Raw genomic sequence first — 10,754 nt, forward strand, 5'->3', positions numbered from 1 at the left:
GAGTCACCTTCTGGGAAATTTCAATATTCTACTCCACCAAAGAAACCTGCACTCGCTCGCCGTGCACACGTTCAATTATGTACCGTTTCCATTTCGTTCCAGCCCATATCGTGCTCGTGTTTTGTAATTTCCTTCCTCTCGATCGCATCAGCAGCGTTCCCGATTAGTCCTTTTGGCTGCTTTCCAATGGCCCCGTCAGCAAGGGAAATGTCCTGGTGTGGCCCATTATTGGGTTCACCACGAACACGAACTCAGCGAGTAAGGATCTTAAGCAAATTGTAAGACCAAGCGCCTGAGTTAACCAAGTCTGCCAGATGCCACGGAGGAGCAAGGACTAGCTGCGGAACTATGCTTGAAGCCTGTCTTTGGCGATTTCTGGGCGAGCAAACCGAATGCCAGCCGATTCATTTCATTCGGCGCACAGACTACGGTGCAGAGACCAATCACGGAAAAGCAATCAAATTGCATTCGCATTGCAGCAAAGAATGTGGACCCGTCCTACTCTCGACCAACAACGGACCAGGTTTTGTTCGGAAAGCAGACACTTTCCCAAGAATAGGAAGTATAGTTAGAGATTTTCGTATTTCGAACTCAGACAACGAAAAGGATTAAATGAATTTTCAACATATGTAGACACATTCTTCAATAACGTTTAACTAACGTAGTTTTACTATAAACTTAGTTTAAAAGACATTGTAATGCACAGACTAACAGACTGTAATGCATTGACTAACGACGAATTTAAGGTGGTGGGAAAATTTGGACTTGTCTGGTTCAATCATTCTTGAGCCAGTGGCATTCATTACCAGCGACCTGAAATCAAACCCCGAATTGCGTCACGAATCATGCTCACTACTAGCCCCACCACCGTAATGTAATGGATTGATGTGGTTCCATTTGCTTACGATCATCATGTCACGTCATGTGTCTAAAGCCAATTGAAGTGTTCGTAACTCGAGCAAGACATGTGGAACGCCTGACACACATCCCACCGCCGCTCCGTTCCATTAGCCACACACAGGCGAAGAAGCCACAACTCAAGCGCACACGTAAATCAATCACCGACCACTACGTGAAATGGAGAACAGAAAAATTACAAACAGATGACTGACCGCCATCCGGTCCACGCTCCGGAACCCCACGACGTCCGGTCCGGAACGCCCACCGGAACCGGAACCGCAAGCTTAGCTCATCCAAAATGCATCGCTTCCGAAAATTCATTTCCAGTCTCGCGTGAAAACCACGGAAGTACGGCCAGGACCGGATCACCTTGGGCGATCCGGTCCTGGGCAGGGCTTGGGCAGCTGATGGGGTGTATGGCCTGCGAATGCAAACTACACCCGCTCCCGGTCACGCCTGAGTGGCTATCAATTTTCGTCGACCATCGAATGGCACATCCCTCGCGGGAAGAAAAAATTAATGCCCGGCAAAAAGCATCTCCGGAACGACCACCGTCGGTCTGGGCCACCGGGTCCTGCAGTGGACCACATTTTAACCCACCCGGTGCGGTTTGATAATATTTCTCGAATTAATAATTCAACGCTCACGGCCGCAGCGAACCGCATCGGTGCCGGTATCGTGTCCTCGGCCAAGACGGTACCCGGCCCCGGATGCAACATTCATCGTTGCACAAAACGCACTGAGTGCATTTCGGTGCACCTGCCGGTGGGCGATCGCGAAAGTGCTTCGGCGTGCGCCACACAGTCGGTTAGAAGATCATCAAATAAATATACTTCCTCTAAAACTTTCCAAAGCATGAGAGAGCCACCAAAACCAGTGAAACGAAGACATAGCGGCGCACCAGCGCCCAGTGACAAGGGTGGCTGCCACTTCTTAAATTGCTGCCTGAATAAGTTATTAAAACATTACAACACGTTCCCTTGCCAACGCCTTCTCTGGTCTTCTGCAGGGAATCCGTTGTGACAGAATACGTTGTTCGTGGGGAACGGTCGAGTTTCCCTTATGGAAGTGATTGCAAAAGGTCGAATAACGTTAGTCTGCTATCGGAGAACATCGAAGTCCTACCATTCGTTCTGCAGGTGAAATGTTATCCACAGACCCAGCTTAAAATCAAACCAGAGCCACCAGTTGCCGCAAAGAGTCTGGAAAAAGTGGAAGGCACTTTGGCGTGGGCAATCGTAATTGTTAAAAAATACAGTCATTCGAATCAAACGATGTTCGTAGGTCGCAGATGTAAATTGATTATTTGATACGTAACCCCATAATCCTGGATAACTTTAACGTCGGGATGCCGATCGTTCAACGTGACCCGAAGCCCAGCCCGTAGTTACATCCTTCGACACTCCTTCCTACAGCCAAAGTTTGGAGCGCCTGTTATCATTCATTAATTTAACATATCTCCTGTGGCCCGCCCTTTGCCGGCTTTAGGGTCCGGAAAAACGCTTTCCATGTAGATAATGCGTCCCTCAACGTCATGCTTCGAGCTTTATGCTCGGCCGTAAAGATAAAAACTTTTACGCCATCAACTTCGCCCGTGTTTGACTTTGTTTGTTCGACGAATTTTTGCATTTTCCATTCTCCGAGCACCCTCATACGTGCGCCACGACAGCCGGAGCGAGAGAGAGAGAGAGAGCAGTGAAAAAAGCAGCATAACTAGGATAATTAAACACGTTTAAGTTCCTTCTGTTTTGCCATCACGTCCATTTCTGTCGGAGGCCTTTTTTTAGCAAATTATCTGCACCATTCCACTGTCGGGGAACAATCGGGAGGTCAGAATTCCTTCTGCTGCTGCTGCCGCGTCTGCAGCAATCACATTTAATGCATTTCTCACACACACACTCAATTATTCACTGCTTTCCGTGATAGTGTTATCATTATTTTAAACAGTTTTGCCACTCCTAATTGTGTTTAGCAAGAAACTTTTGCAACTGCTACTTAAAACCTTCACACCGAATCATCTCGAGACGTGGCAAAAGCCCGCCCCCCCAAAAAGGTTGGTTGCACGCACTCACGGGACCATGCGGCACCGTGTGGTGTGTTTGGATGGCAAAAATTAACAATTTAATTGCATTGCGCCGGAGTACGGAATGCTGTGGCACTAATTTATATTTATTTCGCCCGAACGCCGGGCGCAAGTTTGGTGCAACTTTTGCCCCACATTTTGCCCGCATGCCATCACACGTGGCATCACGCCTCCGCCCCGGGCGGGCATCGGTACAAGTCACGCCCGAGTCACGCCGGTGAAGCCACCGGCAGCAAACGCTCGGTGCGATTGAGATTAAAGTAACAACGAGCCAAGAGCGGCAACCGACCGGGAAGTGTGGGAGAAGGCGCCTCGGAGGGAGCGCCGGAGTGAAGCCATAAGATAGTCGGCCAGGCGACCTTCTGCACTCGAGTGCACCGGATCACATACGACGACGGCGGTGGCGGTGGGCGATGTTCAAGACGAGATACCATTAAATATCACCTCGTTAAATTTCATCGTGCATGTGTCGTGCACCCTTTCGGAGCGCTCCCTCCAGCGTGGAGCGGCACGCTGTGGCGCAGTGTGGAGAGCAAAGTTTGCCGGCTCGAAGATGGGGGGCAAAAGTTAAAATCTTCATTAGTGGAAATGATTCTTCCTTTCCGTCGTTCGCCAACCGGCCGTGAAGCAGCTTAACTACACCTTCGGTCGCTACACAGCCGCCGACCATCAACTACCGGGACGGACGGGATGGATAGGGTGTGGGCTTCTTCCCGTCACACTGTGTTAGGTCAATAAATTGTCCCCGTCTTCTCTTAAGCCGTCGGGATCGTCCGATCAATTGGTCTCGATCGGCGAGGCGAGAAAGGAGATGATGCGCTTAAACACCACTGACGTCGTTGCTCTTAGTGCCATTTGCCAAATGGGGCGTTAAAGTAATAGCAATGTAAGTCAACGTCGAAACAGGCTGGTGAAATTGTTGCATCGTATCAATCAAAGGAATTATGCGATGCTCCCAAAACTTCCTTCGAACTATTTTCGAATTTTTCACTCATTGCCCTCGTATTTTGTGAAAAGAAATTGGCCGCCTCGGATGCTAACAGGCCCTCAGCTGCGACTCTTCCCCTGTGTCTGCCGTATATGGCCCTTGCTGGTTAGTTAGATTCGTTAGCTTAAGTAGGCACTGGGTACGTATGGTCACGTTATCAAAGGCTCCCCGTGTAGTCGCCGATCGCCAGATGTGGCTTTGGCTTCCATCCTCGTAGCACCATGGAAATGTGCTTCAAGAGTCTTATCCTTTCATCCCGAATTCTGCACCCAAGGCCCCACATTTGCGGGGCATTCCGGCCTCAATTCGGTGGTTTTACAGTGAGCGGAAAGATACATCCGGTGCTGCAAAGCACGAGAGGCCAAAGTTTTGCTTTTATTTTCATACCTAATGATGGGCAGCGGCGAATGCTGATAAGTTTCGCTTTAATGCTGGCAGAATCGTGCCACGGCCGACCACAGGCAAAGGTTGGTCGAGCACCGACCACCGTCCCATTGCCCCCCCCCCCCCCCCCCCCGGGGGGTACTGGTTGATCTGACGACGGCAGACGAAGAAAAACACCACCATTCGTTAGGGATACGTCAGAAAGACATTGAAGGCCCATTGGACATTCGTCACGCATATTGTTGCCAACGCAGTAGCCACCGCCGCAACTCGGTCGCTACTTTCGGTGAATCAATTTGTTTTGGCCAAGCCCGGGAAGGGGGCCCCGTTGTCCTTCGCTGCCCAGCACTCGGCACACACACATACACACACCGACACAGTGTGACGGGGCAGCATAGTTCCGGTAAAGTTTTGCATTCATTGGAAAAGTTTTGTCCGCCTTCGAGCGGCAAGAAAACGCAAGGGCGCACCACAGAAAGAGCGGAAATGCTTAACCAACGATCCGGTACCTTCCGGGCTGCTTTTTGCAGTAGCTGGGCTGCGGCGGAACGCTTTGCTGAACACAACACGGGCCCAAAGTGCAAAGTTTCCGCTCGGCACGGCTCGGCCGAGTGGCGACTCACGGCAACCACGTCCACGGCACGTGACGCTATGCTGTGTTTTTTGTTTGGCCCACAACATGGAAATTATGTGCCTCCCGCATCATCAGCAGCAGCTTCTTGGAACGTTCTAAGCGGAACATCGGTGCTTTCCATCCCACTCTCTCGGTCGCGCCCGCTCGCTTGTAGCCAAACTTTGTGGCTTCGTCTTGTCGCCGGACGCTCTACACAGCCGAAAACGGATACAATTCGAGCCCCAATCAATCAATCGAGCCCCCGCGCCGCTAATGAATGTGAATTAGTTGTTGGATTGTTTTCTCGTCAATCCGCTGCATATGGTTGCGGCCCCCAGGGCCGGCAGACAGGCCCGGGACATAATGACTTAGTTTTGGCACTTTGGCACCTGCTAAGCTGCGGTGACATCGGCGGGTGGGCACGGCCGACGACGACCCGACGACTAACGGCCCGCCTGCTGGTGCCATTTTCAAAGGCCGAACAGGGCACGGCACATCACAGGACGATGTTGTTGTTGTGGTTGATTTTATGCGCGCTTCGGGAAAATAGTTTATCGAAACAAAAGTTGACTAACGAATGAAAGCAACGAACGTAATAGACACGGATGTCAAATTTGAAAGTTATAGTGATATCCCCCGTGAAACTGATAAGCTTAATTCGTCCAACGCAGGCGATGGGACAGCGGGCTTGCATAACCTTATCAGCGCATCCACGTTGTAAGAATCATCACCCGGTCCGAAACTGCGCTCCGGCGCTCTGCGAAACTCAATTACAGCGCACCGGATCGTAAAACCAATTTCGTCCGTTTCTAGTCGCCATCGCCATCCACAACAAGTGCCTCACCGTGGCGCAGCATGCTTTCGTTTTCAATTTGTCACTCGCCTCCACTCGGGTCGGAAACTGACCTGGTAATCCGTCACGATATTGCTGACAACGCATCCGATTGCCAGGGCGACGAAGAAAAAAAATCGCCCCGCTATCGACTCGTGGTCCATTATTTTCCTAACGAAACTGACCGTGCGCCTCCACCGCTGACCAGGCGTCTCCATCGTCGTTTCGTTCCTCGGGCCCCAAGCGTATCGGGGTATCATATTTTGACCGGCAATCGCAAAATTAAGCGGATAGTCTGTTGCTGGTCGGCGCACCCCGCGGGGACCTAGGGACGGACAACGGAAGCATAAATGCATTTGATCCTCGTTCACCAGCGAATAAAATTTTGCGTTCGCCGGACGGTCACAAATCAATAAACTCGCATGCTGGAAGGCTTGCTTGGAGGTCCGGCACAGTTTGCCAACCGCTTGACCCACTCCACAGTAACGAGATTGGTTCCTAGTCGTTTTGCCCCTCGCACACGCACACTCGGGCACATACAATCCGTTTGTGTCGTGCCGGTTAGATTGAGGAGCGCACCGTGGCAACAAATCGCTCCGAAATGAAGTCGCCGAAAGCGGAGACAAAAATCCGCTTAGACGCCGCGTAGCAGTAAAAGAGCGCTCACGTGTAAAATTGTGAAACGACAGAGCCGCGTTTGCGGTTTCACCGGTCCGGCTGGGACTAATGCAATTTCATGCAACATAAAACAGTGGTCGAAGTTGGTAACTTTTTCAAATAAATAATTCAAAATTAAATTGTTTGCCAAGGTCGGTCGCCAAACGCAAGGAGATGATGGAATATTTCATCGTTGGGTGCGTTTTTGTAGCCGATCTTACATAAACGCTTTCGCCGGAGAAATGCAACACGATGTTCCGTGCACCGAGTCTCCTGCCGGGTGGCCTATTTCTAACCACTCAAATGTGCCACTGGAAACTCATTTGCACTTATGAATATTCAATGGGGACCGCGAAAGCATACGAGCTATGTATTTTCAATATTCAATTACGCCGCCCGGGGATGGGTTAAAAACGTAAACAATAAATGAGTACACATCAATCGGGCGCAATTTCATAATGCATGAAATAATTAATTATTTTTCCAGCGACTATAAACGCGCGGTTCGTCAAGCCGTGCGAAGGCCGTGGTTTCGACGAAGGCTATAATGGAAGCAAACAACGCTTCAAGGACATTATATGGGCTGGTTCAAAGAACTATCCAGCTATACTTTATGGGCCAGAAAGCAAACATCACAATATACCCTTTATTATCGTGTCTTTCCGTTAGTATTTAACCCATAATTTTATTTTATCAACATTTCACACCAAAAAAACATCGCCAAAGTAAGGTAATTGAAGCTTTCCATTCAAATCTTTCTTTGCAAATCTCTTTTTCCAGCTCTAATCAAACAACTTTCGGCCGACGAAGAATTGCTCACGCACAAAGCCACATCGTAATTGGCAAAAGCTTCTTTTCTTGTTTCCCATTTCTCTACGGCGAACATTCGCGAAACTCGTTAAAATAATCACATACCGTCGCTGCTACTTAACGAACGAGCCTTTGAATTTTCTGTCTGCTCTTCGCGGTTTTGCATTGGCCTCCAATATTGGCATCTTCCGAACATCGGCGCCTGTAACGTATCGGAAGGAAAGGAAACGAAACGCTGCTGCTACAAATTCGCACACACCCTTCGCCGCCGAGGCCGGGCCGATCCACCAAGCGTGAATACTCCCCACAACCAGCTACGGGCAGATAATAATCTTACCACACCCAGGCCTGGGGTACTTCAGCGAATCCACCGGGTTGCGAGTTTACTCGACTCTCGAGCATTTTCGTAAAGAAACTGGAAAAGTTTCACTTTACAACGGCCAGAAGGGGCAAGGGAAGCAGGGAAACTCTGTCACGTGAACACTTGTATCGTTGCGTATCGAAATTCGGCCACAAACGAGATTCAAATGAGATGCAACGAAAGCTGCCGACAGAAGTAAATAAAAAAAAACATCGATAATAATGATACGCCAAACGTGTATTAATCCAGCCATTACTACTGATGTTCATGTTGCTCGGTTATTGATTGGTTTATTGAAACAAGGTGGTTTAAGTAAAGCAAAATCATAAACAGGCTAGCATTTGCGATACACAGGACAGCATATAGAAAAGCGAGCCAAGCGATTCAAGGTTTTCATACAAAATATAGAAAACCACAGGGTTTTGGGACTAAAACAAAACCCGAAATCCGCACTAAAACTCGACGGCTTTCTAACTAACCGCTTCCGCCATTAGCCACCCAAAGACGTTTATTTTAGCCGCACCGCCGCGCATCAGCATCCGGTTTTTATTGCACTTTCGGGGATCTTTCGCACGTCAATATATCTTCGCTCGCGCACATACAGACGCGCCTTGTTTGCGTCTATCTACTCAAACGTCCGCGTCTGGTCCATCCGCCGCCATTCCAACTGCGGTGGGGTTTGGCAACGCGCCACCGTGCCAGAACGGGACCCAGAACGAGCATAAGTTGTAATCTCGCTTGTAAATGGTGGTCATGATTAAATTTAAAAACCAAATCTTTCGCACCGCAAAGTAATATCGCCAGTGTCTGTCAGGCGCCACCCGCCACCACGCCGTAATATCCAATATTGTTTGTCTCGTTTCTACGCCCCCCTTGCCCCGCTCCCTTCCTGGAGAGGTCCGCACTGTTTGGCGAAATGGCGAGGCAGCGCTCGCCGAATTTGCTCATAAGATTACCGGCTTTTTTCCGGGCCCGTTTTATCTAAGCCACAAACCGTGGTGGCCCGAACGCGCGAAACGATGCATCCAAATCTCGGCAGCATATTCGACCTGCCCATTCGCCTGTTGGGCAAGCAAATAAACTCACGTACACCTCGGCCGGCCCGGGGATGGTTTAGTGCCGGAAGTAAAACCGCCACAGCTGAGTCCGATGTGAATTGAGTTGCGCTCGGCGCCGAAGAAAAAACGCACCTTTTCATTCGATTCCCGTAATTTATGGTGCAGCATAATGTGTTTTTTTTTTTCGCCCCTTTCGGGTCAGAACGTGCCGTGGAACGAAGCGGGGTATGAATTATGGCCACTCGTAAGAAAATGCTTCCTCCCAGTGGCTCAGCTGCCATTAATTTCCGACCCGAATTCTCTTTCACTCCGTGTCTGTGTGCGCGCGGTCCTGCGCATCGGTAGGTGAGGGCAAAGGTTTCCACGATCGCGTCCTGAGAGGAAGAAAAAACGAACGGTTCGCCACCGGGGCAACGGTGCGGTTAAAGAGTGTGGCAGAGTGGGGAAGATAAAATTTAATATTTGGCAAATTAACTGCCACGAAATGCCTGAACTTATAGTCTCAGCGCGTCGGCCGCCCGGAGCCGCTGACGCTGACCGTTAATATCAATTAGTACTACCACATTCCGGAGCCATTGAAGTGGTTGTGAATTTTTCACTCCACTCCCGGCGCCACATTTGTCTTCGGATGCGCCTAATGGCACGAAAATGAACTGTTGGATGTGGAGCTGTGGAGTTGCATCCCTTCAATTACCTAGGAACACTTCACAGGAGTAGCCAATCATGAGTAAAGCTATCCAAACACCAAACACTGTTTCACGTAGTATTTATTATTTACAATGGTACAGTTAATTTAAGTGCAGTTTTTCAATTTTCATTTATCTATTGCCAGATCACTCAAAGCCTTACACCTTATTTATTTTATTTCTATGTGGAGAACGAAGGACATATACGCAAGTTTGTTTGCGCACTTTAACCTTGTTGCTAAACTCGTCAACTAATAATTTCGTCGTGCCGCTTTAAGACAACTTTTTTCTTGTTTTCGTTTGTTTGGCACAGTTCGACAACACCAGTACTCATGTGCCTCGATACCAGTCCCAGCAGTGGAGTCGGCTGCCGAACTTCCAAAACTTGCCTAACGAACTATGCTGTGAGTGGCGAAATCCCCAGAACGGTTGCGCTAATATAATTTCATTCCATCCGTTTCGGGCCGACACCAGCCAGAGAATACCATATCACATTCATCAGCAAGCGCATAGTGTACACGAGCATACATCTGTTTAGGAGCGTATAATTCCATTTCACTATAAGCTGAGCTGTGCCGTTTTCGGTGCCAATCTTTTTCTCCGTGCAGGCTAAAGGCTGCTGCCTCATTCTTCGATTCAAGAGAATGCAAAAATTATTTGAAAACGTATGGAAACTTGCTGTTGTTTATTTTTTTGACCATCATTTTGACCATTTATTTTGTTATGTTTAAATTCCACTTAAAATCTGTTAAAAGAGAAGCTACCCTGCCGATCTGTAGACATCAAATCGTTAGCGTGTAACAATATTATTGTCACGAAATTCGCTTGGGCGTCTCTTAATTAAACTCACTGCACTCACTGTGAATCATCGTCACGGTTCGTAGCACTATTTGTTCCAGCAAGAAAAATGGCGGAAGTAACCGCATCCAACAGAACGCTGCGGAGCTGTTCTTTATGCTTCGTCACTCTCAGTTGAACTATGCTGCATCATCCTTTGCTGCGTAAGACTGAACCTTTTATTTATCAGACTCAAAGTTGCACTAGAAGTAGAAACTCGAACCACAAGTGAAAAAATAACTTTATTTTGTTTTAGTAGTAGAATACTTGTATTTTATGTAAAGAGAAATAAATGAAGCAAATACGAAGAATGCACTCTTTACTCTTTTGGCCACGTTTCTGCCCACTGTTCCAGCGCGAGAAAAACAAAGATTCTGTGCGCTGAAGCGGCACCATCATTTGCTCTGCCTTTTGTGATGATTTGATGTTTGCACCGAGCTGTCTTTAATCTTACTGCTTACCGTCATCGACTTCCGGGCTCCTTCCGTCGTCCTTTCAGCTGCCTGTTGTCAGCCAGCCGAGATGGAGAGCCATAATTAGGAGAC

The sequence above is a fragment of the Anopheles cruzii genome, chromosome 3 (genome assembly GCF_943734635.1).
Source record: "Anopheles cruzii chromosome 3, idAnoCruzAS_RS32_06, whole genome shotgun sequence".
In the NCBI taxonomy this organism is placed as follows: Eukaryota; Metazoa; Arthropoda; class Insecta; order Diptera; family Culicidae; genus Anopheles; species Anopheles cruzii.